The sequence below is a fragment of the Chiloscyllium punctatum genome, chromosome 46 (genome assembly GCF_047496795.1).
Source record: "Chiloscyllium punctatum isolate Juve2018m chromosome 46, sChiPun1.3, whole genome shotgun sequence".
Taxonomy (NCBI): Eukaryota; Metazoa; Chordata; class Chondrichthyes; order Orectolobiformes; family Hemiscylliidae; genus Chiloscyllium; species Chiloscyllium punctatum.
Genome location: NC_092784.1, coordinates 18694556 through 18706800, shown reverse-complemented (window position 1 = coordinate 18706800; position 12245 = coordinate 18694556).

The following is a 12245-nucleotide window of genomic DNA, read 5'->3' as shown; positions in this document are numbered from 1 at the left end:
TGTTAAGAAGGCATACGGTGAGTTAGCTTTTCCTGGTCGACAGATTGAGATTCGGAGCCATGACGCCATGCTACGTTTGCGCAAAACTCCGGTGCGGCCGCACATGGAGTATTGTGCGCAGTTCTGCTCACTGCCTTACAGGAATGATGTGGAAGCTTTGGAAAAGGTTCAGCGTAGATTTACTAGGATGTTGCCAGGTATGGATAGGAGGTCTAACGAGGAAAAGCTGAGGGACTTCAGGCTTTTTTTCGTTAGAGCGAAGAAATGAGTGAGGTGGTTTAATTGAGATTGAAGAAAAATCAGTATGAAACAGGGTGAACCGCGGCAGCATTTTTCCTTGGATGGTGATGACTAGCACGAAGGGACATAACTATGCATTGAGGAGTGCTAGATATCGGACAGATGTCAGAGGTAGTGTATTTATTCAGGGAGTGGTAAGGACATGGAACGCACTGCTTGCAACAGAAGGAGACTCGCCAAAGTTTAAGACACTTAAATGTTCATCAGATAAAAAAAATGATTGAAAATGGATTCCTGTCGGATCGATGGGCATCAGACTGTTTCCACAAGTCATCGCAACATTGAGGGTGGAATGGCTTGTATTGCACTGTAATGTTCTATGTTCTAATAAGGATACGCTACCAAGAGTAGCACGAGGCACACCTACAATGGGATGAAGTTACCAAAGCAGCACCACTTCTTCAATAAAAAGCATAAGCTGCAAGTGATGGACCACAACCAACACATCCGACCCCATCGATGCCACCCTATCACATGAAGTCTGGTTGAACGGTGTCTGGACAAAGAAACAACTCAGTGTAGGAAACGGCTACCCAAACATAGTTATTCTCGATGATGGAACAGCCCAACCTGACAATAGAAATGATAAGGCTGAAACATTCACAACAATGTTCAGAGAGAAGTGTCAATGGGATGATCTTTTTTGAGTATAATCCAGATAGCAGTCTTCAACGATTTCAAATCACTGTGTGCTTTCGACAATTGACTGAAAAGATTGGATCATGAAAAGGCCATGGGCTGTGATAACATTCCATTCAATCTGTTCCTGCTGGGATACAGCACCGGCCTCTATCTAAGAATGTGGGAAGGCATCCATGTGTGTCCTGTACACACACAGACAAAACATCAGACAATCAATGATTTCCCCATTGCTCTTATCCCTAACATAAATAAAGTGATGAAAAGCGCCATCTACAGTGGGATCAAGTAGCACTTCCTCAGCACCAACATGCTCACTGAAGCTCAACTTGGGTTCGATCAGGGTCACTCATCTTCAGACCTCATTGAAGTATTCGTTTAAAGATGGGCAACATTTTTCTAAAGCTGAAATCGGGAGGTGAGGCGAGAGTGACGACACTTAACATCAACATACCCGTATTTGACCAAGGATTAACAGCAAAACTGAAACAAATGGGAACAAGGGAAATCTCTGCATTGGTTGAAGTTATACCTGGTGCAAAAGTAAGATGGTTTTTGTTGATGGAGAGCAGTCATCTCAACTTCAGGACAGCTCTGCAGCGATTCCCCAGGGGAGGTGTTTCTGGGTAAGTCTGATGATGTGAAATGCAAACATAAAGCACTATACTCCTACGGAATTATAGGATTACTCTCTAGTCAGACAGCGACGCCTGGTTGTCGTTTAACTGGACAGTCATCCTGCCTAAAGCAAGGAAGAGGTTGAATAGGACAGTCTTTTCCAGTCACCTCGGTCAGTGCAGAAATGCAAAACTATTGGCATTAGTCTCCAATATAAAATAGCCGTACCATTGATTGAGATAAGCACATCGTCACTCATCTCCTGAGGGGAGGTATTTTAATAATAATCTGTTCAGACATGCAGTTACAAACCTCAGAAGCTCCTAGCTCAGACGGAGGGATCATATCAATGAGTCATAAGACTGTTCACTCCCCATGGCTCAAAAATCTTCAGCTGCTTCATAAATTACCATCCTTCCACCATACAATCACAACTGCGGGTGTTCGCCAATGATAAGACCATGATCATCCCCATTCGTGGTGGCTCAGGTATGCAAAATATGCAGCTCTGTGCGTAAAATTGACAAGTAACATTTTCATTACATCTCTTCAAGATAACGATCACTTCTAACAATACAGAATTGGACATAAATCTTGCAACATTCACTGCCATCACCATCGTCGAACTCTCAAAATCAAATATCACAGGGATTTCCGTTAACAGAACCGGACTGACAATATCAATTAATTGTGAAGGGATTATGCTAACGCGTCGACTCTCCTGTACCTCGGATACTTCCTGACCTGCTGAATCACACATTTTCAGCCATTGACTGGTAGAATATGTCAAGTGATACGATTCCTGCAAAAATAACTTTTGTCTTGTTTTTCTAAAGCTTGTCCGACATCAGTAAGACACAATTGAATGTGTGTGCGATGAAATAGCCCCCTTTAATTGTGTGAGTGCACTTTTATCCCACATCCACTGACAATCAGTCGTATCAATGTCTGCCATCGACATGGTTCTCTGTAAAAAAATTTACAAGGCTCAGAACAATGTCCCTCTGAAACCTTGACCTTCAAGAAGGATAACGAAAGCAGATGCATGTTCACGTTCCATTCAAAGCAACACGCTATCTTGGTTTGAAAATATATTGCTTTTCCTTCAGTGTCACTGTTTCAAGTTCCATCGCTAATGGCATTGTTAGCCTGTTGACAGTGCTTGAACTGCAGCGGTTCAATGCAGCAGCTCACCCCCACCTTCACAAGGGTTATTAAGGATAGGTAGCACGGTGACACAGTGAGTAGAACGTCTACCACACAGCTTCAAGTACCCAGGCATCGAGCCCCACCCTGGGCGACTGCCTGTGTGGAGTTTGCAGATTCGCCCCGTGTCTGTGTCAGTTTTATTCAGCTTCCTCCCACAAATCCAAAGGTGTGCAGGTCAGATGAATTGGCTATACTAAATTGCCAATCGTGTTAGATGCATTATTCTGGGGCAAATGTAGGTGAATGGATCTGGCTGATTTACTGTGTGGAGGATCAGTGTGGACTTGGTGGGCGATATGGCCTGTTTCGAAATTGTGGGGCATCTAATCATATTGCATGAATAGATTCGAATGAAAAGTATTGTCCAATCATGCCCATTTTTGGACAAGGATTGTTGGGATTTATGAGCGCTAGCTGCTTGCATCCATTCCATACCTTGCTTTATGTAAACAACGTAAGGGATCTGCAGTTTGAAACAATCTGGCCTACATTCATGGTATCACACAGACACTGACATTCACTCCCTCCCTTCACTACCGACACTCAGCAGCAGATGTGAGTACCAAGACACTTCTCGGACAACACTGCCCACACTCATTATCACTGCCATCTTGTAGAGCAAAGGCAGTATTTAGGGAGTCGTGCTCATAATTCATTTAGTTTCTACATAAGTATTGTAAAGCATAAAGCTAGACTAAGAGTTGGTGGGTTAATATGACACAGTCGAACTTTGATAATCTGATTTGGAGATGCCGGTGTTGGAGTGGGGTGTACAAAGTTAAAAATCACACAACACCAGGTTATAGTCCAACAGGTTTAATTGGATGCACACTAGCTTTCGGAGCGACGCACAATCACCTGATGAAGGAGCTTCGCCTCGAAAGCTAGTGTGCTTCCAATTAAACATGTTGGACTATAACCTGGTGTTGTGTGATTTTTAACTTTGATAAACTGAGAAGAAATATTATTGAAGTGAAGAGGAAACAATAACTGGAAGATAAATCAGAATCCGTGGATTGGCAGGCATTCAGAGGAGAGATTAAAGTGGTTCCAAGAAAATGCATACTCACAAAGTAAAAATTATTAGTCTGCTAAATCCACAGCTCCTTTGAAATCTAATAAAGCACAGAAATAACAGTAAAGCTTTCACCTGACAGTGGGAAATCAACTAACGCAAAGCTGAGAGGAGTATGCAATGTAAAGGAGTGAAATCACTCTGCCGCACACGCACACACTATCAAGCTCGCTCACCTCCGCAATCTCGCAAGTTCACGCCCAAAGCTATGCTCACAATAATATCCCCACACACTCCCACGCCGTGACGTTCACTCCCCCGCTCACTCACCCATCATCATGCTCATTCATCCGGACAATTCCACTCCATCCCACTGACTCCTATGCAGACTCCCCACCATCGTGTGCATTCCCCTGCTCAGCCCCACCATCATGCCCACTCACCTTGCACTCCCACATCATGAGCTGAAAATGTGTTGCTGGAACAGCGCAGCAGGTCAGGCAGCATCCAAGGTGCAGGCGAGCTCACTGACTTCACGTCCACATCCCTATGCCCTGCTCACTCAACTGCACAGTTGCCCGCCGTCACGTTCTCTCCTCTGCCCTTACCGCCGGCATCCCACTGACTGTCCTGCACACTCGCCCACCATCATGCTATCTCTGTCACACACTCCCACACCGGCATGCTCACGCTCCCACACAACCGCCTACTAACAAACTCAATGCCCCGCACACCCTTCTGCCTTCACGCACAGTCCCCACGCACTCCCACAAAATTATGCTCATTGACCCTCAGAATCAGCCACCATGGTGTTCCCTACTGTGCATACAACAGCACACAATCACCCATCGTCACGGGCACTCTCCCAGACACTCCCAAAGTGACACGCTCCTCCCACCATCACACTATCTCTGCAATTACTTCCCCACAGTCACGCTCACCCGGCCGCACATTCCCTCACCGTCATGCCTCCCCACAACTTGCACACTGTCAAACTAACTGCACTGCACACTCCCACACCACGGTTCACACCACGCTGCACATTACCCCATTGTCAAAGTAGCTCCCACGTCATTATGCACACTCCCTCACACACCAATATCGCATCTATGTGTATTTGTTGTCAGTATTCACATCTGGAAAAAGACAATGACTTGTTGTATCGCATTCTGGGATACTGTCGACGAGAACAAATGAGATTGAGGTACATAAGGAGGTGATCTTAGCAATTCAGGAAAGTGTGAAAGTTGATAAGTCCCCTGGGCCAGATGGGATTTACATTGAATTCTCTGAGAAACGAGGTCGGGTAGTGCCGGGAGGGCGGTGATTGTGGACCGGTCGGGTTTGTTCTTTTAGTCGTCCTTGTCTTCAGGAATAATGCAGAAGACTGGAGGCTAGCAAATGGTGATCTTTTCTTCTAGAAGGAGAGTAGAGACAATGCTGATAATTGTACACCAGTGGGCTTTTATTCGGTTCTGGGTATTGCGTCGGAAAAGGTTAAAAAATATAGGATTTAAATCATCTGGGAAAGAATAAGAATGATTAGTGACAGGCAACACTGTTTTGATAATGTTAGTTTCTGCCTCACAAACCTTATTCAGATCTTTGAGAAGGTGAGCAAACAGTTGGATGAGGGTAAAGCGGTTGTCGTGAGGCATTTGGATTTCAGTAAGGTATTTGATAAGGTTCCCCACTGTATGCTATTGCACAGAATTTGGTGTTATCGGATTATGGCTGACTCGGCCATGAAAATCAAATATTGGTTCGCTGACAGAAGATAGAGAACGGTGGTTGATGGGAAATGTTCATCCTGGCGTTAGTTACGAGCGGATCTGTGTTGGGTTCACTGCTGTTTGTCTTTTTTATACTTTGCCTGGATGAGGGCTGAGAAAGATGAGTGAGTAAAATTGCGGCTGACAATGAGGCTGCAGAATTATAGATAGTGCTGAAGGATGTTATAAGTCAGACGGAGACATAGAGAAAGTGCCGAGGTGGGCTGAGATGTGGTAAACGGGGTTTAATTATGAAAAGTGTGATATAGTTCACTTTGTCAGGAGTTACAAGAATGCAGAACACAGGGCTAATGGTCAGATTCCTGGTAGTAGAGACGAGCAGAGAACTCGGTATCCAAGTACATAGATTCCTGCAAGTTTCAACTCCGGTTGATAACTTTATTAAGAAGCCATGAGGTGTGTTAGCTTTTATTAGGAGAGGGATTGAGTTTCAGAGAATGAGGTCATGCTGCAGCTGTACAAAACTCTAGTGCAGCTGCAGTTGTAGTATTGTGGAAAGTTCTTGTCAACGCATTATGGGAATGATGTGGAAGCTTTGGAAATGGTTCAGAGGACATTTACTGGGATATTTCCTGATATGGAGGGAAGGTCACATGTGGAAGGCATAAGCGACTTGAGGCTGTTTTCGGTAGGGTAAAGAAAATTGAGAAGTGACTTAAGTGAGACATGTAAGATAATACAAATGTTAAGTATAATGGGCAGTGAGAGCCTTTTTCCTCTGATGGTTATAGCGATCACGAGGGTACAATGCTTTTAACTGAGGGGTGATTGATAAAGCACAGATCTCAGTGGTCCTTCCTTAATTTAGAGAATAGTGGGGGCAAGAAACAGCCTGCGTGCAACAGTAGTGGACTCGCCAAATTTATGGGCACTTAAATGCTCATTGGATAAACATATGGATTAACATGGAGTAGTGTCGTTTTATAGATTTCAGATTAGTTTCACATTTCGAGCAACGTAGAGTGCCGAATAATCTGTCTTCTCCTGTATTGTTCTATGGTCTCCCACACTCACTCAGCCACACAGTAACATCCCATCAAACGTAATCCCCTTTACACTCCCAAACCTAAAACCTCAAACCCCTGCATATTCCCTCACTGTCACACTTATTCGCCCAAACCTTTTGACACCACCACACTCACTTCCCTGCACTCTTCAGCAGCATCACGTTCATTCCTCTGCACGCTCTCATACGGTTTTTCTCACTTCCCTGCACACACTCCACTGTCACATTCTCTCCCACATTCTCTTCCTCACTGCCACTCTCGCTCTCACTCCCGTGAACACTGCCCAAGTATCACGTTCATTCACCCAGAGAAATCCACACCCTCGTGCTCAGTCCCGCACATGCTCCATCTCTGTCACACACACTCCGACACACAGTACCCCACCATCTCACTCACTCTCCATGCATATCCCCCACTTTCACTTTCACTCACCCACGTTCACCCGAAAGATCGCGCCTCCTCCACTGCACACTCTGCTAATGTCAGATTCTCTCCTGAACACAATTCCACATGGTCATGCACACTTGCTATACACTACACCACGCTCATCCTCATTCCCCCGCACATTCCCCTATTCTAATGCCACTCTCGCTCTACACGAAACCACCGACACACTTTTGCCAAGCACAGGACGACACGGTCACGCTCACTCCCCAGCACGGACGCCCTACTTCATGCTAACTAACCTGCACACTCTCCCATCATCACACTCACTTCCCCACATACTCGCATACCAACAAACTCAATCACCAACAAGTACCCTTAACGTCATGCTAACTCCCCTAAATATTGCCACACCAGCATTCTTACCCCCCACACTTTCATTCACCATCACATTCACTCACGCACACACTCTCCCACTGTTTTGATCATTTAACTGAAGATTTACCCACAGTCACACTCATTCCCCCGGAAACTACCCCACATTCTTTGCATGCTGTCTCTCCATCACGTTCACTCCCACAAACAAGCGTTGACCCTCACACTCACTGTCTCAGCACACTACCCACCATCATTCTCACTGCATCACTGACTCCCTTACTACTATGCTTACTGCTTAGCATATTCTACTTCCGTCATGCTCACTCCCTCGCTCACTACCCCATGAACATGTACACTCCCTCGGTTTCTCCATGACAATCACACACATTCCCCTGCTCCCTCTCCCACTGTCATGGTCACAGCGCTGCGCACTCCCACTTGATCATGCATACCCCCCCTAACTTCACCACCATCATGCACACTCCCCGGCACACTCACCGACCTTCAGGCATACTCCTGTGCTCAATTTCCCCAGTAATCTCGTTCTCTCATTCACTTCCATACCATCAATACAAATATTCCTCATACTCTCCCACGATCAGACTCAATTTCCCATTATCATGCACACTCCCCTTCACATCCATCACTCTCAGTCTTTGACTCACGGCCCTGACATCACCCTGGCTCCCACATATAATTCTGCGCAATCAGGTTCACTCCTCTGCACACTTTCACACCGTTTTGCACAGATCCCATTTTTTTCACGCGCCCTTACCGCCACTACCAATTGCCCACACATTTCCTCACCGACATGCTGACTCACCGTCACACTATCTCTCCATCACGCTCACTATTCTCACACTCCCGCATCGTCATACTCACTCTCCGTGGTTACTCCACTCCCAGATACTCAGAACCGCAGTCACACCCACCATCACACTCATTGTCCTCCACTTACCCCACTGTCAAGCTCATGCTGCTGCACTCGTCGCTACCATCTCATTCACCCTTCGTGCACACAACCACCCATCAGGCTTAATCTCCTGCATACTTGCAAATCGTCATGTCCACTCGTTGTTTACTCCACCAGTGTCACTCTCATTACATGCAGACTCCACGATCATCGCACTCAGTCTCCCTGTAAACTAACCCACAGTCACAGTCAGTCCCCGCACACTACTCCACTGTCACACTCACTTCCACACACAACTCCACACTGTCGCCCACACTCCCCAGCACAAGAACCCACATCGCTCTCACTCCACAGAACTCACCTCAACCACATGCTCACTCCCTCACACACATCCATGCCATCAAACGCACTCCCCTGTTCAATTTCACATCGTCATTCACACTCGCCCACACTCTACTCCAGCGTCAGGTACACTCCTCCGCACTCTCCTGCACCGTCACGTTCTCATCTCAGCACACTCGGTCATCGTCACGCTCACTGGCTCAAACAATCCAGCATCATGTCGGTCACTGACGCGCAGACAATTCTACCATCCTATTGTTAGAACTGCATTTTTCACTCCTATGTGCATTCCCAGATCATCATAAACACTTCACCGCACAGTCACCTACCTTCAGGCTCACTCCCCTGCACATTCGCTCAATGTCACAGTCTCACACCCCCACTGTCACACTAACTAACCAGCACCGACGTCCACTGTCACGCCCACACCCCCAGAGGCAGCAATTAGACCCACACAGTGAGGGATACCACATGGAGAAGTACTGAGTCACATCACCAGAGTGCCGTGTCAAACAATTGTGCAGGAAGAAAGGGTTTTCATTCATGTTGCACTGGGATATACAAACTGTGAGCAGGCGAAGTGATGACCTAGTGGCATTATTGTGTGAGAATTTATCCAGAAACTCAGCAAGAGTTCTCTGGATACAGGGTTAGATCCCACCATTGCAAATGATTGAATGTGAAGTCAATGCTTCAAAAACGATGTAATTAAAAACCTATAAATGAGTATTAAACAATTGCTGATCTTAAGAAAAATCCATCGGATGCATTCCTGTCTTTAGTGAAGTAATTTAAGGTGGGACTGCGGTATCACAGTTATTACAGAAACACAGCTGAGGGAGGGACAGGACAGGCAGCTCAATGTTCCAGGGGAAAGATGGTGCAAAAAGGACAGAAGGGGAGCTGAGAGGGGAGGAGAGCTGCTGGTTCTGATTGGGTGAAACACCCCAGCAGGACTGAGAGAGGATATTCCTGCGGGATCGCCCAAGGAAGCTGTGTTCGTGGAATTAATCAATAACAATGGGTCTTCCCTTTCCTTGGATTGTTCTACAGACCCCGGTAACCCCGCGCTCCTCCACCTTGACCTTCTCAAGATGGCGGCCCTTTTGCCTGCGCACCCTCTTCCCTCAAATAAATGGCCGTCGTGACCCTGGGCCGCTTCCCTGATCAGAGACCACCACCTCCTTACCCGGGCCTGGAGGGTCTTTTTCGAGTTATTTTTAACCTTTATCCAGGACTTGTGAAATTTATCCGCTCCTTTCTGCCAGCCCAGCTCCCACACACCGGCTCTGAGAGCCGCTCTCTGATGCCGATCGCAGTCACTGCTGGAGAAAGCCGCTCCATGTCTCTCTCTCTCTCTCCCTGCCCTGACCAATGTGACACTGCGCATGCTCTGCATAGAAACCAAACTGCGCGTGCGTCTGAGGTTATCAGTGAGTTTATAGAGAATATTCATATCTGCACAGAAACATGTGTAAAATATGAGTCATTAACAATTGCTTTGTTGAGTTATAGTCACACAGATGTCTAACATGCAAATTGTCCAGTCCAAACCTACCATACCGGCCAGGTATGTAAATTACCAATCGTTCAGGGAGTTTGAAAAGAAGTTTCTTACTCGATTCGTGTAAATCGATTGGAAATATGTACGTTATCAGATTTACATTTCAACTACAGTATTTTTTAAAATCTCACATTGATTTATGAGAGAGGTTTATTGCTCCACTATGTCGTGAGAATGATCAATCCTGCAAAATAGTTTGCTCTCTGACCAATCTTGAAGCGTTCACTCCCGAGAATGCTTTGGCCCCTCTTCTCATTCACTCTGGTTGGAGGACCAGCCGCTACTCGGTCCTCCTGTTCCGCCCCTTCCTCCGAAATGCAGAGTTCATTCAGGTGTGATTTAGCAGGCAAGGGACAAAAGAAGTTCGTGTCGATGTTTTGTTACACGGTGATAATATCCCGAATCTTGGACGGAGAGGCCTGGGTTCAATTCACAGCTCGTGCAGATGTGTGTAATAACAACTTTTAGCAGGTTCATTAGGAAAACCAAGGGAAGTCAGAAACAGAGTGAAAACACGAGAAAATGCATGCAATGTGGTGGAGCTCTCAATGCTCAGATGATTTGACTCTTAACCAAGCGTTTCCGGGTCCCAGTACAGACTGTTGCACTCCTCTTAGTGCACAGCCAGATACCACGATTGTAGGGCAAATTGGTGGGATATAGAGGTGCTTTTCTGGAAGGCGCTCGGTTTTTGTGGTGAAAACAGTTGAGAAGGAGTCGGGTTTGTATGGAGCTACCTGTCCCCCTCCTGTTGCAGCCTCTTATTATTGACCTGACTCTACCTCATACATGGAGAAATTGAGGATTGCAGATGCTGGATATCAGAGCTGAAAAATGTGTTGCTGGAAAAGCGCAGCAGATCAGGCAGCATTCTCTACCTCGTACATGTTTGGTAGAGATCAGTGACACTTCGTAAGCCCACAATACAAGGTCCATCACTCTGTTTAAGACAGTAAAAATGTCTTGTAGCATAATAGTCAGACATCAATACAGCGCAGAACAGGCCCTTCGATCCTTGATGTTGCGCCAACCTGTGAACTACTCTCAGCTCGTTCCCCCTACACTATCCTGAAATCACCCACGTGGTTATCTATAGGCATGTTTAAATCTCACTAATGTGGCTGAATTAACTACATTAGTAGGTAGTGGATTCCATGCCCTAACGACTCTGAGTAAAGAACCTGCCTCTGATATCTGTCTTAAATCTATCACCCCTCAATTTTTAGATATGCCCCCTCATACACATGTCATCATCCTACGAAAAAGACTTTCACTGTTTACCCTATCTAAGCCTCGGATCATCTTGTATGTCTCTATCAAATCCTCTCTTAGCCTTCTTCTTGCCAATGAGAACACGTTCAATTCTCTCAAACTTTCCTCATAAGATCTTCCCTCCAGACCACAAAACATCCTGGTAAATATCCTCTGCGCCTTTTCCCATGCTTCCACATCCTTCCAGAAATATGGGCACCAGAACTGCACACAATATTCCAAATATGACCCCACCAGTGTTTTGTATAGTTGCAGCATGATATTGCGGCTCCAGAACTCAATCCATCTACGAATGACACCTCGCACACTGTATGTCGCCTTAACATACAAAGAGGTGCTTCTGCAGCTGTACAGGGCCCTGGTAAGACCACACCTGGAGTACTGTGTACAGTTCTGGTCTCTAAATTTGAGGAAAGACATTCCGGCTATTGAGTGAGTGCAGCGTAGGTTCACGAGGTCAATTCCTGGAATGGCAGGATTGCCTTGCACGGAAAGACTGAAGCGACTGGGCTTGTATACCCTTGAGTTTAGAAGACTGAGAGGGGATCTGATTGAAACGTATTGGATTATGAAAGGATTGGACACTCTGGCAGGAGGAAACACATTTCCGCTGATGGGGGAGTGCCGAACCAGATGACACAACTTAAAAATACGGGGTAGACCATTTAGGACAGAGATGAGGAGTAACTACTTCACCCAGAGAGTGGTGGCTGTGTGGAATGCTGTGCCCCAGAGGGCAGTGGAGGCCCAGTCTCTGGATTCATTTAAGAAAGAATTGGATAGAGCTCTAAAAGATAGTGGAGTCAAGGGT